Source organism: Arachis hypogaea, chromosome 19 (assembly GCF_003086295.3).
Source record: "Arachis hypogaea cultivar Tifrunner chromosome 19, arahy.Tifrunner.gnm2.J5K5, whole genome shotgun sequence".
Classification (NCBI taxonomy): domain Eukaryota; kingdom Viridiplantae; phylum Streptophyta; class Magnoliopsida; order Fabales; family Fabaceae; genus Arachis; species Arachis hypogaea.
Window position 1 is genome coordinate 104,791,873 of NC_092054.1, and position 24,467 is coordinate 104,816,339.

At 39.5% G+C, this 24,467-nt stretch overlaps 1 non-coding gene across 1 annotated transcript; it reads right to left on the bottom strand.

Moving 5' to 3' along the window:
• Positions 1 to 7,684: 7,684 nt before the first annotated feature.
• On the bottom strand, positions 7,685 to 7,791 carry LOC112780342 (small nucleolar RNA R71). Its single transcript, XR_003191185.1, has one exon. It is a non-coding gene; the product is annotated as a small nucleolar RNA R71 (small nucleolar RNA).
• Positions 7,792 to 24,467: the final 16,676 nt, after the last annotated feature.

Consider the following 24,467-nt stretch of genomic DNA (forward strand, 5'->3'; position numbering starts at 1 on the left):
TAAGCTTTTGAGGAGGAAAGAACTTGGCTAAGAAAGCCGTGACCAGCTTATCCCAAGAGTTCAGACTATCTTTAGGTTAAGAGTCCAACCATATTCTAGCTCTGCCTCTTACAGCAAATGGGAAAAGCATAAGCCTGTAGACCTCGGAGTCAACCCCATTGGTCTTAACTGTATCACAAATATGCAAGAATTCAGTTAAGAACTGAAAAGGATCTTCTGATGGAAGTCCATGAAACTTGCAGTTATGTTGCATCAGAGAAACTAATTGAGGCTTTAGCTCAAAATTGTTTGCTCCAATGGCAGGGATTGAGATGCTTCTTCCATGTAAGTTGGAATTTGGTGCAGTAAAGTCACCAAGCATCTTCCTTGCATTGTTATTATTTTCGGCCATGTCTCATTCTTTTTCAAAAATTTCTGTCAGATTTTCTCCAGAGAGTTGTGCTTTAGCTTCCCTTAGCTTCCTCTTCAGAGTCTTTTCAGGTTCAGGATCAACTTCAATAAGAATGTCTTTATCCCTATTCCTGATCATATGAAAAAGAAAAGAACAGAAAATAATAGGGATCCTCTTTGCCACAGTAGAGAGGTTCCTTTATGTGAGTAGAAGAGAAGAAAAAGAATTCGAACATTGAAGGAAGGAGAGGGTTCGAATTTTTAAGAAGAAGAGAAGTGTTAGTAGATAAATAAATAATTAGAAGGAGATGAGAGAGGGAGGAATTCGAAAATTAAATAAATTAAAAATAAAAATTAAAGTTAAAATTCAAAAATTTTAAGAAGAAAAACGAAATTAAATTAAAATTTAAAACAATTAGTTAATTAAAAAGGAATTTTGAAAAAGAGGTTAGTGATTTTCGAAAATTAGAGAGAGAAAATTAGTTAGGTAGTTTTGAAAAAGATAAGAATCAAACAAAAAGATAGGATTAATTGGAAAAGATTTGAAAATCAATTTTGAAAAGATAAGAGGTTAGAAAAGATTTTGAAATTGATTTTGAAAAAGATGTGATTGACATTTATTTTGAAAAAGATTTGAAAAAGAAATTTAAAAATATTTGATTTTTGAAATTAAAGTTGATTACTTGACTAACAAGAAACAAAAAGATATATTGAACATTTCTTACTCGGCAAGTAACAAACTTAAAATTTTTGAATCAATCACATTAATTAGCACTAATTGTGAAAAATATGAAATAGAAATAAGAAAAAGATTTTGAAAATAAATTTGAAACTTTTGAAAATATGAAAGAAAAAAAATAAAAAAGGTTTGATTTTTGAAAAAGATTTGAAAAAGATAGAATTTTTAAATTGAAAATTTGATTTGACTCATAAGAAACAATTAAATTTAAAAAACTTTTGACTAAACCAAATCAAATTTTCGAAAATTATGAGTGAAATAAGGGAAAGATATTTTTTTGATTTTTGAATTTTTAATGATGAGAGAGAAAAACACTAAATTGAAACAAAACATAAAAATTATGAATCAAAACAACTAATGCATGCAAGAATACTTTGAATGTCAAGATGAACACCAAGAACACTTTGAATGTCAAGATGAACATCAAGAACTTATTTTTGAAAATTTTTAAGAAAAGAAAAATATGCAAGACACCAAACTTAGAAATTTTCAAACTTTAGACACTAACAAATTGAAAATGCATATGAAAAACAAGAAAAGACACAAAACATACAAATGCAAAGATCAAACAAAGCAAATCAACAAGAACAACTTGAAGATTATGAAGAACACCATGCATGAGTTTTCGAAAAATGCACAAATTTTAAAAGCATGCAATTGACACCAAACTAAAAATTTAACATAAGACTTAAACAAGAAACATCAAATTTTTGGTTTTTTTTATGATTTTATTAATTTTTTTTTTTGGATTTTTTTTCTCAAAAGTTAATTGGAAAAAAAAATTAAGGATTTCAAAATTCTTAATGAGAATTCCAGGAATCATGCAGTGTTAGTCTAAAGCTCCAGTCCAGGAATTTAGACATGGCTCACTAGCCAGCCAAGCTTTCAGGGAAAGCTCCGGTCCAAAACACTAGACATGGCCAATGGCTAGCCAAGCTTCAGCAGATACAAATCAGGCATATAACAGCTGATTAGATGAGAGTCCAAGGACTCTTGCCATGATAAATGGAAGCCTCAGTCCAAAAATTTAGACATGGCTTGACAGCCAGCCAGGCTTCAACAAATCATGAAGAAACTCTAGAATTCATTCTTAAAAATTCTGAAGAACATAGAGTAATTTATTTTAATTAGTTTTTTTTAAAATTTTTCGAAAATAAAAAAATAAAAACAAAAACTTAAAATTAAAATAAAATTACCTAATCTGAGCAACAAAATGAACCGTCAGTTGTCCAAACTCGAACAATCCCCGGCAACGGCGCCAAAAACTTAGTATGAAAAATCGTGATCGTTCATTCCTTGCTAATGGCATCAAAAACTTTATACGCACGTTCATAATCTTAATTCTTTATCACAACTTTGCACAACTAACCAGCAAGTGCACTGGGTCGTCTAAGTAATAAACCTTACGTGAGTAAGGGTCGATACCACGGAGATTGTCGGCGTGAAGCAAGCTATGGTCACCTTGTAAATCTCAGTCAGGTGGATTCAAATGGTTATGGTGAATTGATAATTAAAATATAATTAAAATATAAAATAGGATAGAAATATTTATGTAATTTATTGGTGAGAATTTCAGATAAGCGTATAGAGATGCTTTTGTTCCTCCTGAACCTTTGCTTTCCTGCTGTCTTCATCCAATCATTCCTACTCCTTTCCATGGCAAGCTTTATGTAGGGCATCACCGTTGTCAATGACTACTTCCCATCCTCTTAGTGAAAATGGTCCAAAATGTGCTGTCACCGCACGGCTAATCATCTGTCGGTTTTCGATCATACTGGAATAGGATTCAGTAATCCTTTTGCGTCTGTCACTACGCCCAGCACTCGCGAGTTTGAAGCTCGTCCCAGCCATCCCTTCCCAGATCCTACTCGGAATACCACAGACAAGGTTTATACTTTCCGGATCTCAAGAATGGCCGTCAATAATTCTAGCATATACCACAGAGACTCTAATTGTAGATCAGGAGGCTAAGAGATACACATTCAAGCTTGTTTACATGTAGAACGGAAGTGTTTGTCAGGTACGCGTTCATAAGTGAGAATGATGATGAGCGTCACATAATCATCACATTCATCATGTTCTTGTGTATGAATGAATATCTTAGAGAAGAAATAGTCTTGAATTGAATAGAAAAACAATAGTACTTTGCATTAATTCATGAGGAACAGCAGAGCTCCACAACTTAATCTTTGGTGTGTAGAAACTCTACCGTTGAAAATACATAAGAACAAGGTCTAGGCATGGCCGAATGGCCAGCCTCCCCAAATGACATATGAATTCGAAAATAGGGAAAAAGACTCCTAGTACAATAGTAAAAAGTTCTACTTATACTAAACTAGTTACTAGGGTTACAGAATTAAGTAAATGATGCAGAAATTTAATTCTGGGCCCACTTGGTGTGTGCTTGGGCTGAGCATTGAAGCTTTCATGTGTAGAGACTCTTTTTGGAGTTAAACGCCAGTATGTAACCTATTTCTGGTGTTTAACTCTGCTTTGCAACCTGTTTCTGGCCTTTAACTCTAGAATAGGGCAGAGAGCTGGCGTTGAACACCAGTTTACGTCGTCTAAACTCGAGCAAAGTATGGACTATTATATATTTCTGGAAAGCACTGGATGTCTACTTTCCAACGCAATTGAGAGAGCACCATTTGGACTCATGTAGCTCCAGGAAATCCACTTTGAATGCAGGGAGGTCAGAATCCAACAGCATCTGCAGTCCTTCTTCAGCCTTTGAATCTGATTTTTGTTCAAATCCCTCAATTTCAGCCAGAAATTACCTGAAATCACAGAAAGACACACAAACTCATAGTAAAGTCCAGAAATATGAATTTTATTTAAAAACTAATAAAAATATACTAAAAACTAACTAAATCATACTAAAAACTATGAAAAAACAATGCCAAAAAGCGTATAAATTATCCGCTCATCAGGCGCTCACTTTAGGCCAGGGTTGGTGACATGCTCTAGGGGTGCTTGGCGCTTGGCATGGATGCTGGTTACTGAGCGTGAAAAATAAGCGCTGGCCATTTGTCTTTCTGTACGTACGCACACCTGCTTGTGCATGCGCACACTTCGCAAAAACTCCTCTTTGTGCGTGCGCACACCAGGTTGTGCATACGCACACACTTCAATTTTTCCTTGGTGCAGTGTCAAAGGCACTCTCCAACATGAGATTGGAAATGAGCGCTGGAAACGAGCACCAAAATTACCATTTTGTGCGTGTGCACAAGCTTGTGCGCATGCAGACTTCCTTAAAAAAGCATGTTTTATGCGTACACACAGGCTTGAGTGTACGCGCACATTAAGAAAAACTCAAATTTTTTGAACCGAAGGTGCTCTTGAGTGAGCGCTGCCATTATTCCTAGGGTGCTTGATGTCAGGGCATTTTGGCCAGTTTCACTGACCTTTTCTTTATGGTTTTAGGGTAGTTTCATGCACTTTCTTAGGAAATAAGCAAGTTTTGGGTAGAATTTCACTTACATCTTGATTCAAGCTAACATTGTGATTTTTATATAAATTCATGAGAATTATGCATGAATTGAATGACAAATTGGATGATGCATGTCTCATAACTTGGACTAGAACTTTGATGCACTTTATTGCTTGATTTCAGGACAAAGGAAGCAAGGAAGAACCACGTTAGCAGCCACGTTAGTCTAACTAACATGACCTCTAACGTGGAAGGGGAGCTAGCTTGCAACGTTAATGAGAAAAGTAATCGCCAATAACGTCCTCGAAGCCATCATAGCCCACGTTAATTACCACGTTAACTACATTAACGTGGTAGTTAACGTGGAAGAAGAAAATGAAGCCAACGTTAGTGACACTCACCTTTGTCACTAACGTTGGACCAAGCTCATATTGGCCACGTTAAGAGCCACGTTAACTCAGTTAACATGGATTCTAACGTGGGGCAACAAAAGAATGACCAATGTTAGTGACACTCACCTTTGTCACTAACATTGAGCTAAGCCACTTTGAGCCACGTTAGTTGCCACGTTAACTCAGTTAACATGGACTCTAACGTGGTGAAAGCAAAGAATCGCCAACGTTAGTGACACTCACCTTTGTCACTAATGTTGGGATGAGCCACTATGAGCCACGTTAACTCCCACGTTAACTACATTAACGTGGAAGCTAACGTGAGAAAAAGGGATGATGAGCCAATGTTAGTGACACTCACCTTTGTCACTAACGTTGGAGATGGCTAGCAATACCACGTTAGAAGCCACGTTAACCTAGTTAACGTGAACTCTAACGTGGGAAGTAGGGGCATTTTGGAACGTTAGTGACAAAGGTAAGTGTCACTAACGTTCTCGAAGATGTGGCAAGCCTACGTTAAAGGTCACGTTAGCCACACTAACGTGAACTCTAACCTAGGGAGAAAGGAGGATTCTCAACATTATTGGAAAAAGTATGTCCCAATAACGTGTGTGAAGGACCAAGAGGCAACGTTAGTGGTCACGTTGATGCCACTAACATTGAAGTTAACGTGGAGCATCCTTGGGTTAGGAACGTTAGTAAAAAAGGTGATTGTCACTAACATTCTCAAACCCACACTTTCACTTAACGTTAACGCCACTAACGTCCTAAGCTAGAATCCCTGCCTACTTCACACTTTCTCTCTGCAAGTAAAGCTAAGCCCACTGAAGAAGATAACTGCTTCAACTCAAGATCCAAAGGCCCATATCCAAGACTTGAAGAGCCAACTAGAAGATCAGAAGAATAGTATAAATAGGGAAAACTTTGAACTAGAAAAGAGCTTTTGGCATTATTAGAATTACTCTCTGTATTTTACTTTCTCTACAACTTTTAGTTTAATTCTCAGAATGTACTCTCCATCTATGCTTTTCATTCCTAGAGCTATGAACAACTAAACCCCTTTCATTGGGTTAGGGAGCTCTGTTGTAATTTGATGGATCAATAATAGTTTTCATTATCCTTCTTCTCTCTTTTCTCTTGATTTTACTAGAAAGCCTTCAATCTTCATCCAATTGAGTAGTTATCTTAGAAAAGAAGCTATTCATACTTGGATCTCTTCTGAACCTTGGAAGAGGAATGAAGAGATCATGCTAGAATTGCTTTATCATGTTGGACCAAATTGGTGTTTGGGCAGATATGGTGACATATAATTCTCCCAATACTTTGATTTGGAAATACATGTGGTATAATCAGTGACCACACTTCATCTCTTCTCATGAGCAATTAGACCAAGGAATTGGCTATTGATCTGATTTGAGAGATTGAATTACCAAGGAATTGGAATTCAATCACTTAAGATTGCCAAGGAGATCAATGAATGCGTTGATTGAGGAAGAGATAAAAATGAACTTGATCCGGAGAATGCAACATCTCCTAAGCCCAATGAACTTCCCATTTCTGATCTTACCCATTCTCTTTACTTTCTGCTATTTACTTTCATGCTAAACCCCCTTCCCCATTTAAGATTTTGCAATTTACCTTCTGTCATTTATTTTCTGCAATTTACTTTTCCACCATTTAATTTCCTGCAATTCTCAACCCAATTTCTGCTTAGCTCAACTAGAACATTCTTCCAATTAAAGTTGCTTGACCAATCAATCCGTGGGGGATTCGACCTCACTCTATTGTGAGTTTTTACTTGATGACAATTCGGTATACTTGCCGAGGGAGATTTGTTAAAGGACAAGTTTCCGTGCATCAAGTTTATGGCGCCGTTGCCGGGGATTGATTTTGTATCAACAATGATTAAATTGGTGGATAACTAGATTGAGCATTTGTTTTTATTTTGTCTGATTTAAGTTCATTTGAGTAATTTACTTTCTGTTCAGTTATTTTCTTCCCTTTCCCCTACCCATTTTTCTTAGTTGTTTACAATTCAGTCACCAACCCACTAACTGTTTGATATATTACATCACTCACACTAACAACATTTCTGTAGAAATTACTATCTGCATCTATCTTTCTTGCTTTTGCCTTGTTGGTTGTATGACAGGTAGAAGAAGCGGGGCTTCAACTTCCTTTGATTCTGAACCTGAGAGGACCTTCCTTAGATTAAGGAGGGAAGCAAGAGGAAAGAGAGTAGTTGGTGCTGAGGAAGAGGAGGAGTACTTTGAACCAGATATGGATGAGAATATGGAGAACTATCATGAAGAAGAGGCTCACAACCATGGCCGAGAAGGTCCAGCACATCAGGCTGGGCAAGAGAGAAGAGTTCTGGGTTCTTACATCAATCCAAACCCAGGAAACTGTGGAAGTAGCATCCAACGGCCAACCATACATGCCAACAAGTTTGAACTAAAGCCACAGCTCATCACCCTTATTCAGAACAATTGTTCATTCGGAGGAAGTGTCCAAGAAGACCCCAATCAACATCTAACCACCTTCCTGAGGATATGCGATACTGTGAAGTCTAATGGTGTACATCTTGACACTTATAGACTACTTCTGTTCCCTTTTTCACTCAAGGACAAAGCATCTAAATGGCTGGAATCCTTTCCAAAGGAGAGTTTAGCAACCTGGGAAGATGTGGTGAACAAATTCTTGGCAAGATTCTATCCTCCTCAACGGATCAACAGGTTGAGAGCTGAGGTACAAACCTTTAGGCAGCAAGATGGTGAGACTCTATATGAAGCATGGGAGAGGTTTAAGGACCTGACAAGAAGATGCCCGCCAGATATGTTCAATGAATGGGTGCAGTTGCACATTTTCTATGAAGGTCTTTCATATGAATCAAAGAAGGCAGTAGACCACTCATCCGGGGGATCTCTGAACAAGAAGAAGACCATTGAAGAAGCCATAGATGTCATTGAGACTGTAGCTAAGAATGACTATTTCTATGCTTCTGATAGAGGCAACACTAGAGGAGTGATGGAGCTGAACAACGTGGATGCACTGCTAGCTCAAAATAAGATGATTACCAAGCAATTAGCTAACCTCACCAAGAAGATGGAGAGGAATCAAGTAGCAGCAATCACCACTTCAGTAGCAACTTAAGAAGGAGTGAATGAAGAGGCAGAGGGTGATCAGGAACAAGCCAACTACATTGGAAACTCACCAAGGCAGCACCATGACTGATAAACCACTATTTTATGGTTTATATTGTGTTTAATTGTGTGGTTTTATCATGATCCTTACCCACTTATTCATTAATTTAGCATGCATTTATATTTCCTTCCTGAAATTATTACATGATTGAAAACTACTTCCTAGGGACTTTTAATTATGCATTTTAATTCTCTTTTATTCCATTCAATGCCGTGATCTGTGTGTCAAGCGTTTCAGGATTTATAGGGCATGAATGAGTTGGAGATAGGAAAGGAAGCTAGCAAAAATGGAAGGAACACAAGAAATTGAGGAGATAACCAGCGAGAAGTGACGTGGCCGCATCGCTCACACGACCGCGGGGAAGAGGAGAAATCGCAGTGACGCGGCCGTATGGCGCATGCGACCGCGCGGAATGGAAAAGCACAAGCGACGCGGAGGCGTGGACGACGCGATCGCGTGGCAGGGAAAAACGCGAATGACGCGTCCGCATGGAGGACGCGATCGCGTGACATGCTCGATCTGCATAATCTGCAGAATTCGCTGGGGTCGATTTTGGACCCTATTTTGACCCAGTTTTTGGCCCAGAACAGCAGACTAGAGCCAGAGAACATGCAGAAACCAACAACAACATTCATTCTACAGAGTTTTAGTTTTAGATCTAGTTTCTACTCCTCCCCTAGGTTTTCTCTCTACACATTCATAGTTCTTAGGATTTTAATTTTCTCTTGCTTTTGAATTGGGATATTGAGAAGAGCTATTACCTCATCAAGACTTCGTCATTCTAGTTCGTTTTCTTTACTTGGCTTTACTCTTCCATGTCCTTTGCTTTGTTTAATTTTACCATTGGAATATTTTTAGAATTATTTAATACAAGGATCACTTTTATTTTTAATTGACTATTTTGATTTTTATTTACAATGTCTTTCTTTAATTCCTTTTTATATGCTATGAAATTTACATTCACAATGACCGAGTTGTTCCCTAACTTGATGGGGAGTTGATTGAAAGGAACCCTTGAGTTGGAAAGCTTAAAAGACAGATTGTAATTGGGTTTATGGTTGGATTGCCTTCTAGTCACTAATACCAATCCCTTTTAATTAAGTAGATTGCAACTTTTGAACAGACGTAGCATTCCAACTTGTTTGACTTTCCCTTACCTAGTAAAGGATAACTAAACAAGACAACCTTTAATTGTCAATTAATCCTGAGAGCAATCCAACAATAATAGGGATTCCAACTAATCAACTCCCAGTCAAGGCTTTTATTTACATTATTCAAATTCTCCAATTTATTTCCCTGTTTACTCAACTCAAACCTTTTTGAAAACATCTGATTAATAAAATAGCACACTTTTCTACAATTCGTTGGGAGACGACCTGGGATTCATACTCCCAGTATTTTAATTTTAAATTTCTGTGACACCTTTCTAAATTGATAAGTAGATTTCTGGCAAGTTAAGAACTATACTTGCAACATATATATATATATATATATATATATATATATATATATATATATATATATATATATTAACAATTTTTAATTCGCCAATTTCTGCTACCATCAATTTTTGGCGCCGTTGCCGGGGAGTTGCAATAGAGTGCTAAAGTTATTAATTAGAATTTATTTTTTTGCATTTTATTTTATTTTGTTACTATGAGCTGCATGTTTCTTTCGTCAAATGACGCGTTCACTTCCTGATCCAAGCTTGCCAATATTTGATCCTGAAATTGAAAGGACTATTTCACGAATAAGGCGAGCTCGGCGTCGGTTAGTCCTCTGTGAGGGCGGATCTGAAACGTCAGTTGAAGAAGAAACCAGCCCCCGTTCTACTAATTCGGTTGATTCACATGCAGACGACATGGCAGAACCTAGGAGAATTACTATCCAGGAGGAAGGAGCCCCTGATTTTACAATGCAACCGTTTCAAGCGCATCACCCAGTGGTGGCTACAGATTTTGAAATAAAGACCGCACTGCTCAATTTGATGCCCAAGTTTCATGGCTTACCTGCTCAAGAGCCTATCAAGCACCTGAGAGATTTCCAAGCAGCCTGTTCTACTGTCAGGCGTGATGGTGCAGATGAAACTTCAATTTTGCTGAAAGCTTTCCCGTTTTTTCTTGAGGGAAAAGCAAGAGAGTGGTACTACACTCAACCCCTAGCAAATGTATCCAACTGGGATACACTCAGAAAAGAATTTTTGGAAAAATTCTTTCCATCTGAAGTTACTGATAAACTGAGGAAAGACATTTCCACGATTGTTCAAGATGACAACGAGACTCTCTTTGAATACTGGGAGCGCTTCAATAATCTTCTGGAAGCATGCCCCCACCACATGATTGACAAGATAGTGTTACTCAACTATATCACACAGGGCATGAGGCCCCAAGATAAGACCACATTGGAAAGTGCTAGCAATGGGTCTATGAAGAAGTACAAGACCACTGATGAGGCATGGCAATTGATCAGCGACTTAGCTGAATCTACTAGGAACCACAGGCAGAAACAAGGCCATTCAAAAGTCGTTGTAGAAGTATCCTCTAGCAGAGAGACTGCTGCTCTAGCTCAGAGTATCTGTGAAATGACCAACTTGCTGAAGCAGATGCAATTGAATCAACAACAAGTTCAGCAAGCTCAACCTCCTCCACCACAACAAAGCCAACAGTTAGTCCCACAGAGAGTTTGTGGAATTTGTGCTGATTATAGCCATTATACTGATGAATGCCCACAGCTCCAACAGGAAGACAACATGGTGGCATCCACTCATAACTTCTATGACCGCCCCAACCAGGGGTACAATCAAGGTGGAAATCATAACCATGGATGGCAGGACAATTCTAACCAGAATTGGAAGGACAATAATAACAGAGGAGGCAGAGACAATCAGGGAAATCAGAGGTGGAATAATAACAACAATAGGCAGTAGAACCAACCTTATAGAGCACCTCACCTGAGGCAATCCCAAGGACCACAGAATACCCAACAGCAAACCTCTCAAATCACTTATCCTTCTTCATCTCCTAATGATGAGTTACTACAATCTATTGATAGGATACAACAGGCCATGGAAAACAACCTTAGTGCCACTCTAAATGGTCTGACCTCTGCTGTACAAGCTCTCGCCTCACAGATTGGATCAATGAATAACCCCAGTAACCAACCTTTGAGCTCTACTGGAATTCCCTCTCAACCATTACCCAATCCAAAGGGAGGCATTAATGCCATCACCCTAAGGTCTAGAACCACACTGCAGGAGAGGAATCAGGAGGAGCCAAGCCCACCAGAATACGCCACAGCTGAAGAGGTAGTAGAAATAGAAGATGTTGAAGAGGAAGAGGACATAGAGGACATAGCTGAAACAGAAGAAGCCCAACCACAGGAGGAAGCACCAAAAGGCGTAGACGCTGCAGAAAACACCTTTCCCTTCCATTTCCTCAACTTGCAAGGAAGCCCAGGAAGTAGCTGGAACCCGATCCTAAAATAGTAGAGATATTCAAAAAAGTTGAGGTAACTGTTCCTCTTTTTGATGTTATTCAACAGGTACCTAAATATGCAAAGTTTCTAAAAGATTTATGTATACATAAAGATAAAATTAATGAATTAGAAACTATTCCTTTAGGTAGTTCCATATCTGTTTTAATGGGAGGACTATCTGAAAAGTGTAGTGACCCAGGTCCTTGTATAGTTAGTTGTACTATTGATGGTGTAGTAATTTATGACTGCATGTTTGATTTAAGAGCATGTGTTAGTATAATGCCTTTGTCTATATATGATATTTCGAGGCTCCCTCCCTTAAAAAGGTCGGCAGCTCGTTTTGTGTTAGCAGATAAAAGTATTATTACAGTGGCTGGAATTGCTGAAGATGTTTTGGTGAACATTAAAGGGCTTACATTTCCCACTGATTTTTATATCTTGGAGATGCCCCATAATGACTCAGATAAGCCATCATCAATCCTACTTGGGAGACCATTCCTGAAGACATCAAAATTCAAATTGGATGCTTTTTCAGGAACATACTCTTTTGAAATAGATAGCCGAATAGTAATCTTCAACCTGAATGGAGTCATAAACAACCCTCCAGAAGATCATTCTCTCTTCTAGTGTGATGTCATAGATGAAACTGTAGCTGAAGTTCACAAGGAAGAGTTAGAAGAGAGGCACACTGGATAAGGTCCAAGTGTAGGGACCCTCTTGACTGACAATGAGGGCACCTCAGCATTTTCATAAGCTCCAGACAATCCAGAGCCTGCCCATGATCAGAAGTTGGAATTAAAACCTCTTCCAGTTATCATTGCAAGGGAACTCACTTCACAACAAGAAGAGCAGTTACTTGATGTACTGAGGAGGCATAAAAAGGCAATTGGGTGGAGTTTGGCAGACATAGTAGGCATCAACCCTCAAGTATGTGAGCACAGAATATTTTTAGAAGAGGGAGCAAGACCAGTCCGTCAACCCCAAAGAAGATTGAATCCCACTATCTTGGAAGTTGTCAAAAAAGAAGTGACTAGACTGTTGGAAGCAGGTATCATTTATCCTATTTCAGACAGTGAATAGGTTAGCCCAGTACAAGTGGTGCCCAAGAAGTCTGGAGTCACTACAGTGAAGAATGAGCATGGAGAGCTCATAGCAACTAGAGTTCAGAACGCTTGGAGAGTCTGCATTGATTATAGGCGTCTCAACCAATCCACCCGTAAGGATCACTACCCACTTCCATTCATTGATCAAATGCTAGATCGCCTGTCAGGTAAATCACATTATTGCTTTTTAGATGGTTACACAGGTTATTTCCAGATTCATATAGCTCCTGAGGATCAGGAAAAGACCACTTTTACATGTCCTTTTGGGACTTATGCTTACAAGAGAATGCCCTTTGGCTTGTGCAATGCACCAGCTACTTTCCAAAGGTGCATGATGAGTCTTTTCTCTGATCTTATTGAGGACTGTATGGAGGTTTTTATGGACGATTTTAGCGTTTATGATGATTCTTTTAGCCTTTGCTTAGATGGATTATCTAGAGTATTAGATAGATGTGTTAATACAAACTTTGTATTAAATTTTGAAAAATGTCACTTTATGGTAAAACAAGGAATTGTACTAGGACATGTGATATCTAATAATGGAATTTCTGTAGACCCAGCAAAGGTGAATGTTATTTCTAGTTTACCTTACCCCTCCTCTGTGAGGGAGGTCCGTTCGTTCCTTGGCCATACAGGTTTTTACAGGAGATTCATAAAGGACTTCAGTAAGGTAGCACTCCCCTTGTCCAGATTACTACAAAAAGATATTGAGTTCGAGTTCAGTGAGGATTGCAAACAAGCATTTGATAAGCTGAAGACCGTCCTGACTCAAGCTCCAATTGTGAGAGGACCAGACTGGAGCCAGCCATTTGAAATCATGTGCGATGCTTCCAACCATGCAGTAGGAGCAGCGCTAGCTCAGCGTGAAGGTAAGGATCCTTTTGTTATAGCTTATGCGTCTAAGACTTTAGACGCTGCCCAGTCCAATTATACTACTACTGAGAAAGAGCTTCTTGCTATTGTTTTTGCTCTGGATAAATTTCGAGCTTATTTACTTGGTACTAGAGTAGTAGTGTATTCGGACCATGCAGCTTTAAAGTATCTATTAGCTAAAAAGGAGTCCAAACCAAGGCTTATACGTTGGATACTGCTATTACAAGAATTTGATTTAGAATTAAAGGATAGGAGTGGTAACCAGAATTTAGTGGCAGACCACTTGAGTCGCCTTGAGCATGTTAAGGATGATTCTACTCCTATAGATGATAATTTGCATTTGATAACCTGCAAGCAGTATCTGAGGTAGTCCCTTGGTATGCACCTGTAGCTAATTATCTAGTTAGCTGCACATTTCCTCCAAACTTTTCTAAGCATCAAAGAGACAAGCTGAAAAGCGAGTCTAAATATTATATACGGGATGACCCATATTTATGGAGATGTGGCGCTGATCAGGTAATTAGACGGTGTGTGCCTCAATCAGAATTCCAGTCTATTTTAGAGGCCTGTCACTCATCTGAGAGTGGAGGACATTTTGGCCCTCAAAGAACAGCAAGAAAGATCTTAGACTGTGGATTCTGGTGGCCTACTCTTTTTAGAGATGCTGCTGAGTTTTGTAAATCTTGTCTTCCATGCCAAAAATTTGGTAATATATCCAGGAGGAATGAAATGCCTCAACAAATTATGCTTTTCTGTGAAATTTTTGATGTTTGGGGCATTGACTTCATGGGTCCATTTCTAAATTCTAATGGTTATTTTTATATATTGTTAGCTGTGGATTACGTTTCCAAATGGGTGGAAGCAATTCCTACCCGCACTGATGATGCTAACACTATTGTTTCTTTTGTGAGAAACCATATTATTTGTCGCTTCGGATCACCACGAGCAATCGTGAGCGATCAAGGCACCCATTTTTGTAACAGGAGACTAACAGGGTTAATGAAGAAGCATGGGATAATTCATAAGGTTGCGATAGCATACCATCCTCAGACCAATGGGCAAGCCGAGGTGTCAAACAGAGAGATAAAGCATATCTTGCAGAAGATAGTCAAACCTCATAGAAAAGAATGGAGCACCAGGCTACAAGATGCACTCTGGGCATATAGGACAGCATACAAAACACCCATTGGGATGAGTCCTTTCCGCTTAGTTTATGGAAAAGCTTGTCATCTCCCAGTTGAAGTAGAGCACAGAGCCTTTTGGGCAGTCAAGGAGTGCAACATGGGAATTGAGAAAGCCGGAGCTGAAAGGAAGTTGCAACTGCAAGAACTAGAGAGCCTTCGCCTAGAAGTTTATGAGAACTCAAGACTATACAAGGAGAAGATGAAGGTTGTACATGATCAGCACATCAAGAGAAAAGAGTTCCAACCTGGGGATTTAGTCCTCCTTTACAAATCTCGACTGAGGCTCATGCCAGGCAAGTTGAGATCACGATGGGAAGGTCCATACAGAGTAGAGAAGGCCGAACCGTACGGAGTTTATCACCTAAGCCATCCTTCGAGCTCTGAACTTATCAAGGTCAATGGACAACGCCTGAAGCTATACCATGGCGAGAAGATGTAGAAAAACAAGGAGCTTGAGATCTTCCTCTTGGAAGATCCCCACATAGCAGAAGATTGAGCTAGTGGAGTGTCCAACTTACGGACGTTAAAGCAAAGTGCTAGGTGGGAGACAACCCACCATGGTATGATCGTTCTTTTCTTTATTTTTTAGTTTTTCTATTCAATAACTCTTCTCTTTATCAGTACATTTCGTGCATCTGCATTTGCATATTCTTATTTAAAAAAAAAAAGTGCCGCACGACGCGTTCGCGTTGCAAGGAGAGGGGAGAAAATAAAAAACGAACAGAGAGTCATGCTGGAGCGTGGCTGGAGGCGTGCCAGTGGCACAAATCGTCCCACGCGACCGCGTCCGCATCACATGGGAATAATGGCCTCCCACGCGACCGCGTGACCCACGCGGCCGCGTGCTCTGATTTTCGACGTAAAAAGGGTGCACAACAAATTACTGCGCGCGAGTGGTGCTGGATTGGTGCTGAATGCACAATTCTATCCACGTGGAGGCATGGCTAACGCGTCTGCGTCGTTCCCTTCTGAAGCCCACTCACGCGATCGCATGCCCCACGCGATCGCGTCACCCCAAATTTGGCAAATATATCAATTCGAACAGAGAGTTGTGCAGGCGCAAAGCTGCACTCGCGCCAGAAACACAACATGGGTCACACGACTGCATGACCGACGCGACCGCATCACCTTACTTGAAGCGCAATCGCGCGGACGCGTGCTCCACGCGGCCGCGTCGCCTGCGCCGCACAGCTCAAACTTAATTGCCAAAATATCTTATCTTCCTCTTCTCCAAATCCTAATTTCTCTTTTCCCTCCTTATTTCTTCCTTCTCCCTTCTTCCTTTTATCTCCCCTTTCTCTCTCTCTCTTTCACCTCCATTAACAAGGTTTTATTTTCTTCTTCCCTCTTTCCTTTTCTATCATTCTTCTTATTTTATATGTTATTTTCTTTTCTTTCCTTTTTCTTTTCATCATCCATATTTTCTTTCTTCCTCTTTCCTTTTTACATGGTGTTAGAATTTTATTTGAGTCATTATTCCTCATTATATGCTTGTGGATTATTGCACTTGTTTGACAATTATATATTAATTTTTAAAGGATTGCTTGCATGTTCACTTTAATACTTTCTATACCTTATATACCATGCATGCTATGTGTTTGTGAAAAAGCCCATATGGCATTATGCACTTCTCTATGTTATTCTACTATTCAACGCTGCTTTTCATAAACTCCCTTTACTATTGTATTAATTGAAAATAATTGTCAATACAAACGTGATGGTTTGTTACGAGTGATGCTTGATCTATGCTACTCATTCCCTTTTCCGGCATGCCAATAAACACCTTGCATTCACTTATCGTTATACGCACTAGCTATTTTCCATTGATGACTTTTCACATGTACTCATGAGAATGTGTTAATGTCAGTTACCTCCTAATGTGCATCCATCACCACCTTTTCCGTTCTCTTCCTTGCTATATATCTCTTTGAATTTAATTTACTTTCTCTTCCATTTTCAGGATGGCCACCAAGAAAGGAAAAGAGAAAGCTACTCCCAAACCACCAATAAGAAGAGGAACTAAAAGAGCACTAGTGGCAGAGCCTTCTTCAACTGCTATCAAGCCCTCAACAAAAAGAGTTAAGAGGATCATAAAGGTTGATGAAAAGGAGAAAGCCTTTCAAGCAAAGGACACTGCGCGATTTCCTAATCGCTACTGTGAGCAGATGTTCCCCATCCTGGCTGAAAGGAGCTACAACAACGAACACCTTCTTATTCTCCCGCCCAATATTGCTACTTTTGTTGAGCCGCAAATTGAACGAAGATAATGGGGTTTCCTACAGAGACAACCAAGGCAAGTCAATCTTTCTTGGGTAATCGAGTTCTACTCTAACTTCTACCTGCCTACCCTGCAGTTTGTCTTTGTCCGTCAGAAGCAAGTCACCGTTACAGAAGAGGTCATTCAAAAAGCTTTAGGTCTTCCACCTATTCCAGAAGGATTGGACGCCTTTCAAGAAGCCGCACTCAAGCGCCAGATGTACTAATTTAATTGGGAAGCTGTTCTCAGAGTTATCGGACTACCTGGCAGCCGTTGGATCTACGGATACCATCGTACCCGCCCTAAGGGAATATCGGCTTCAGCACTTACCTTGGAGGCTCGCGTATGGGTGCAGATCATGTCCCATTACGTCTTTCCGAGCACTCACGAGTCCTCCTTCACTGTGGACATGGCCGTTCTACTATTGTGCATCCTTACAGACCAACATCTGAATCTACCAAGACATATCCGGAATGCCATGGGACACGTCCAAATCGTGGGCAACTTACCTTTTCCCGCCTTGATCTCAGATCTTGTCTCAGCAGCCGGAGTTTCCTACAGAGCTAGGGACACCAAAGCCATGCTTCAACGGGATGATCAGTATGTCCCTAACGGGAAATACCTCAGACCTCCAGCGGCCACTACAAGCCTTCCTATTGCACCGGTTGAAGATATTCCTTCTTCAACACCACAAGCACCTACAACAGACGAACTGCTCCAGCAGATAATCGAAAGGTTGGATCGGCAAGAACAGAAAGCGAAGTTAAGAGAGTGCTGTAATGAGCACCGATTCAAACACCTCAAGGAGCTACTCCAGGGGCACTTCAAGGACTCAGACACTGGTGCACGAATTATAAATCACACTTTTCACAACTCGTACCACTGACCAGCAAGTGCACTGGGTCGTCCAAGTAATACCTCACGTGAGTAAGGGTCGAATCCCACGGAGATTGTTGGTTTGAAGCAATCTATGGTTATCTTGTAAATCTTAGTCAGGAAGTCAATTATGTTTATCAGTTGAATTGCGAATACACAATAGAGCATGGATTAAAGGTTACTTGTTATGCAGTAATGGAGAGTATGTTGGAGTTTTGGAGATGCTTTGTCTTCTGAATCTCTGCTTTCCTCTGTCTTCTTGTTCACGCACGCACGTCCTCCTATGGCAAGCTGTGTGTTGGTGGATCACCGTTGTCAATGGCTACCTTCCATCCTTCCAGTGAAAACTACGCTCACGCGCTCTGTCACAGCACGGCTAATCACCGGTTGGTTCTCGATCCGGTTGGAATAGGATTTACTATCCTTTTGCGTCTGTCACTAACGCCCAGCCTTCAGGAGTTTAAAGCTCGTCACAGTCATTCAATCCTTGAATCCTACTCGGAATACCACAGACAAGGTTTAGACTTTCCGGATTCTCATGAATGCCGCCATCAGTTCTAGCTTATACCACGGAGATTCTGATTAAGGAATCTAAGAGATACTCATTCAATCGTATATAGAACGGAGGTGGTTGTCAGGCACACGTTCATGATTTGAGGAAGGTGATGAGTGTCACAGATCATCACCTCCATCACAGTTAAGCGCGAATGAACATCTTAGATAGGAACAAGCGTGTTTGAATGGAAAACAGAAATACTTGCATTAATTCATTGAGACACAGCAGAGCTCCTCACCCCCAACAATGGGGTTTAGAGACTCATGCCGTCAGAGAATACAAGGGTTTGATCTAAAATGTCATGAGATACAAAATAAGTCTCTAAAAGTTGTTTAAATACTAAACTAGTAGCCTAGGGTTACAAAATATGAGTAGACTATGATGGATCATGCAGAGATCCACTTCTGGGGCCCACTTGGTGTGTGCTGGGCTGAGACTTAAGCAATTCACATGCAGAGGCCATTTGTGGAGTTGAACGCCAGTTTTTATGCCAGTTTGGGCGTTCAACTCCAGCTTTTGATCCTTTTCTGGCGCTGGACGCCAGAATTGGGCAGAGAACTGGCGTTGAACGCCAGTTTACGTCGTCTATCCTTGTGCAAAGTATGGACTATTATATATTGCTGGAAAGCCCTGGATGTCTACTTTCCAATGCAATTGGAAGCATGCCATTTCGAGTTCTGTAGCTCCGGAAAATCCACTTTGAGTGCAGGGAGGTCAGAATCCAACAGCATCAGCAGTCCTTTTTCAGCCTGAATCAGATTTTTGCTTAGCTCCTTCAATTTCAGCCAGAAAAATACCTGAAATTACAGAAAAACACACAACTCATAGTAAAGTCCAGAAATATGAATTTTTCCTAAAAACTAATCGAAATAAACTAAAAACTAACTAAAACATACTCAAAACTATATGAAATTAACCCCAAAAAGCGTATGAAATATCCGCTCATCAGACACCCCGGACTCCACTTCCTTTACTAGCACAGGGAGCCATGATGGTCCCGACTGTGGAGATACTGCTACCAGCCCACCCCTATTCCTGACAGATGGCACCGAGGACGGTGCAAAGCCTTAAGTGTGCGGAGGTCGGTCAGTACCTGACTTCCGGAGGTAATTTCTCTTCCCTAGCACCAATAAATTAGGATATTTTAGTTAAATTTTCTTTCTTTTATAGAATAGGATAAATTGCATAGTAATAGTTTAGTTGCATGCATGCTCTACTTGATTATAAAGACAATAAGTTTCTTCTAAGACTCTATCTTTAGAACAAAATTTCACTAATTTTTAAAATTTTTTTATGATAAATCTGCTTGAAGTTTTGTTTGGAACATAATTTTTGAGCTAAAGAATACACAACCTGTGAAGATTTGAGCCTTTATGCATGGTTACATTATTTAACCATAAATATTTTATTCTTGTGTGTTTACTTCTCTATGATTGTAATCTATATTTTGTTTCATCCTATATGTCCAATATTTATTATATTTGTATGCTTGCATATGATTGAGGCCATTATTTGTTTAAACTCACTTATCCAAATTAAGCCTACCCTTTTCAATTACCTTTGTTAACCACTTTGAGCCTTTAAATCCCGTTCGTTCTATATTTCACCACATTACTAGCCTTAAGCGAAAAAATAATTGTATATCCCAAATTGAATCTTTGGTTAGCTTAAGATAGAATTGTGTGTGCTAGTTAAATATGGGAAATTGTGGGAACAAAAGTTATTAAGGGAATGTATCATGATAATGCAATGGGAATTTGGATACCTACTCATGTGAAACTATAAGAATTAAAAATCTATGTGCATTGATAAGCTATGTTTATTTTTATGTCTATAAAAAAAATAAAAAAAATAAAAAAAAATCAATAAATAAATAAGGGGACAAAATTACCCCAATGCTGAATTAAGAATTCAAAGATCAATGCACATATGATAAAATTAAAATAAAAAGTTGATACATGAGTATGGAATGTAAGAGGGAATTCTGGGTAGCTAGGTATGAATTCTAAGGGTACACTAAATATATATAGGTTGGGTTAAAGCTTGGATTAATTAAAGATTCAATTTATAAGCTTACTTAACCATATATGTATCCCTACCTCTACCTTGGCCCCATTACAACCTTGAAAAGACCTCATGATGTTTGCATTGGTATATTAACTGTTGTTGATTGGTTAAGAGAAGAACAAAAGTTAGAGAGCATGATTATAGAAGGATAGAGTGATTACCCTATACACTAGAGAGATTAGAGCGTACATACATCATCAGTGAGGGTTCAATGCTTGAATTTCCATGTTCCCTGCTTTCATGAGCTCTCTTCTTGCACTTTTATCTGTCTTACTGTATAATGATAGAATTAGTGGAATTTGATTTGCAATTGTTTTAAAGAGCTTATTTACTTTTGATCAAGTGGGAAAGAATCATATAGTTGCATTCATGTATATAGCATTGCATTGCATGAGTTTCTACATGTTCATACTTATTTATTTTATCTACTTCAATTAAGCATGAGGACATGCTAGTGTTTAAGTGTGGGGAGGTTGATAAACCACTATTTCATGGTTTATATTGTGTTTAATTGTGTGATTTTATCATGATCCTTACCCACTCATTCATTAATTTAGCATGCATTTATATTTCCTTCCTGAAATTATTACATGATTGAAAACTGCTTCCTAGGGACTTTTAATTATGCATTTTAATTCTCCTTTATTCCATTTGATGCCGTGATCTGTGTGTTAAGCGTTTCAGGCTTTATAGGGCATGAATAAGTTGGAGATTGGAAAGGAAGCTAGCAAAAATGGAAGGAACACAAGAAATTGAGGAGATAACCAGCGAGAAGTGATGCGGCCGCATGGCTCACGCGACCGCGCGGAATGGAAAAGCACAAGCGACGCGAAGGCGTGGACCACGCGATCGCGTGGCAGGGAAAAACGCGAATGAAGCGTCCGCATGGAGGACGCGATCGCGTGACATGCGCGATCTGCATAATCTGCAGAATTCGCTGGGGGCGATTTTGGACCCTATTTTGACCCAGTTTTCGGCCCAGAACAGCAGACTAGAGCCAAAGAACATGCAGAAACCAACAACAACATTCATTCTACAGAGTTTTAGTTTTAGATCTAGTTTCTACTCCTCCCCTAGGTTTTCTCTCTACACATTCATAGTTCTTAGGATTTTAATTTTCTCTTGCTTTTGAATTGGGATATTGAGAAGAGCTATTACCTCATCAAGACTTCGTCATTCTAGTTCGTTTTCTTTACTTGGCTTTACTCTTCCATGTCCTTTGCTTTGTTTAATTTTACCATTGGAATATTTTTAGGATTATTTAATACAAGGATCACTTTTATTTTTAATTGACTATTTTGATTTTTATTTACAATGTCTTTCTTTAATTCCTTTTTATATGCTATGAAATTTACATTCACAATGAGCGAGTAGTTCCCTAACTTGATGGGGAGTTGATTGAAAGGAACCCTTGAGTTGGAAAGCTTAAAAGACAGATTGTAATTGGGTTTATGGTTGGATTGCTTTCTAGTCATTAACACCAATCCCTTTTAATTAAGTGGATTGTAAATTGTGAACAGACGTAGCATTCCAACTTATTTGACTTTCCTTTACCTAGTAAAGGATAACTAATTTTAAATTTCTGTGACACCTTTCTAAATTGATAAGTGGATTTCTGGCGAGTTAAGAACTATACTTGCAACGTATATATATATATATATATATATATATATATATGTATATATATATATATTTTAACAATTTTTAATTCGCCAATTTCTACTACCATCAATGACCCATACTCCAAAACATATAATCCTGGTTGGAGGAACCACCCAAACTTTGGGTGGGGAAATCAACAGGATCAAGGCCAAGATCAGAGACGCCACAACCCTAGCAACAATGTAACTCACCAATACTCCACACAGAGATCATATCAGCACCCACCTAACAACACACCTCAATATCCATACCAAAGTCAAAATGGCCCTTCTCACCCCTCCAATCTCAACTCACCATCATCTGAAGATAGACTCTCCAGGATTGAAACCCTACTTGAAGGCATATGCAAGGAAATTCAAGATAACAAAGTGTTCAAAGAGGAGGTGCGAGCCAATATCAAGAATCAGGGAGACACCATCAAGAGGCTGGAATTTCAAGTGGGATACCTATCTGAGAAGATTCCCAAACCTACTGATAGCTTCCCAAGTGACACAGAGAAAAATCCGAGAGGTGAAGCAAAGAAAGTCAGATGGGAAGATTGCAAGATAGTTACTATAAGTGATAAAGAGATTGAGGAAGAGCTGAACAAACCATCAGAACAATCTGAAGATACATCAGCAGGAAAGCAGGAAGAGAATCCTCAGGAAACCACAATTACGCAGAAAAATTTGCTCAGGCTCTATGCACCCTTTCCCCAATTACTAAATGGTGGTGTAGAGAAGAAAATATACTCAAGGTTTCTTGACATATTTGCATCCCTCCATGTAAACATACCATTCATCAATGCTCTCCAACAAATTCCCTCATACATCAAGTATATGAAGGAGCTGCTGACCAGGAAAAGCTCACTCAAGGGAGGACAAACCATAGTGATGAACAAGGAGTGCAGTGCTCTTATTCAACCAGAGCTGCCTACAAAAAGGAAGGACCCAGGGAGTTTTCACATCCCCTGTGCCATAGGAGAAACAATGCTTGACAAAGGACTCTGTGATCTGGGAGCAAGCATCAACTTAATGCCTTTATCCCTTATGAAGAGGCTGCAAATCAATGAGCTGATGCCCACAGACGTAGTCATCAGGCTGGTGGACAAAACTCAAAAACAAGCAATTGGAGTGGTTGAAAACGTGTTGGTGAAGGTTGGGAACTACTTCCTTCCCACAGACTTTGTCATACTAAAAAAGGAAGAAAGTCACCTTCACCCAATCATATTGGGAAGACCATTCTTAGCTACAGCCAGAGCACTCATAGATGTGGAGCGAGGAGAGCTAATACTGAGGATACATGACAAACAACTCACCTTCAACGTCTTCAAACCCTCACAAGAAGCAAGTCAGGAAGGCAAGGAACTAAGGGCAGAGCATGACAGAGCAATGGTAGGAGAAAAAAGCATTGAAGCACAAGCTGTACACCCTGGAATTCCTTTGGGTGATGAACAAGAGAATCAGCAGCTGTCACAGCTAAAGGAAACTCAAGTGGAGCCAAAACCACCAGAATCATATGAGACCAGCAACAAAATCTCCCTAGGGAAAGAGACCACAAAGAGTAGGATAACAGCAAAAGAAACAAAGAAGAAAGTACCAAGGAGATGGAGGAATAAAAAGATCCCTACAGAAGATTTTGATGACAAGTCATCTTAGCCTATTTTAACTAGCCTTTTTCTTTTGTTTTCAATTGAATTATGCACTTTCTTGAGCCATAAGCAAGCCAATTGGGTAGATTTTCATGTTTCCTTTGATTTAATCAACCATGTATGAATTCATGCTATTTCATGAGGTTTTATGCTATATTTGTTGCATATTATGAAAGAATGAATATTTCATGATTTTGAGCATAGCTTTGATGAGTTTGGTTGATTAATGATAGGTGAAGAAAGCTTGGAGAAAGGTTGAAGCAAAGAGGAATGGCTAGGAGTGAAGAGAGGACAATGGAATAAGTGAAATTGAACCAGGAAGCAAGAAGTTAGCCCCAACGTTAGCCCCCTAACTTGGAGGCTAACGTTGGAACTTGAAATTTCCTCCCTGGCCATCCCACGTTAGCCCCAACGTTAGCCCCCTAACTTGGAGGCTAACGTTGGCACATGAATTCCTCCCTGGCCATCCAACGTTTGCACCAACGTTAGGGGTCTAACTTTGACCCTAACGTTGGCACATGAAAACACAAGGGAGAGGGGCCAACGTTAGCCCCCTAACTTGGAGGCTAACGTTGGCGCCACACACCACAACAGCTTGAAGGGGTATACTTCCAACAAGAATAACTTGAG